The following is a 279-nucleotide window of genomic DNA, read 5'->3' as shown; positions in this document are numbered from 1 at the left end:
GGTGGAAACTCGGGTGCAGTCGACTTCACGTGAAGTTGTTAAATGAGAGCTGTTAGATGATTTGACTGATTTAAATAAATTTTCATCTAACGAATTTCAGCTATCAACTTCATGTGAAGTCGACTTCACATGAGTTTTCACCGTATCCAAATCATTTGAGAATCAACAAGTTTTTTCCTCCTCTTCTGTTTTTTTTTTTAAATTTTCTTTTTTGGATATTTGTGCCTTAAGTTATGTCCCTCAGTTTCATAATTTGACCTTTACATGACATAATTTAGT

The sequence above is a fragment of the Arachis duranensis genome, chromosome 8, assembly GCF_000817695.3.
Source record: "Arachis duranensis cultivar V14167 chromosome 8, aradu.V14167.gnm2.J7QH, whole genome shotgun sequence".
NCBI lineage: Eukaryota > Viridiplantae > Streptophyta > Magnoliopsida > Fabales > Fabaceae > Arachis > Arachis duranensis.
The sequence above is the reverse complement of the archived record's forward strand: the minus strand, read 5'-3'. Positions refer to the sequence as shown.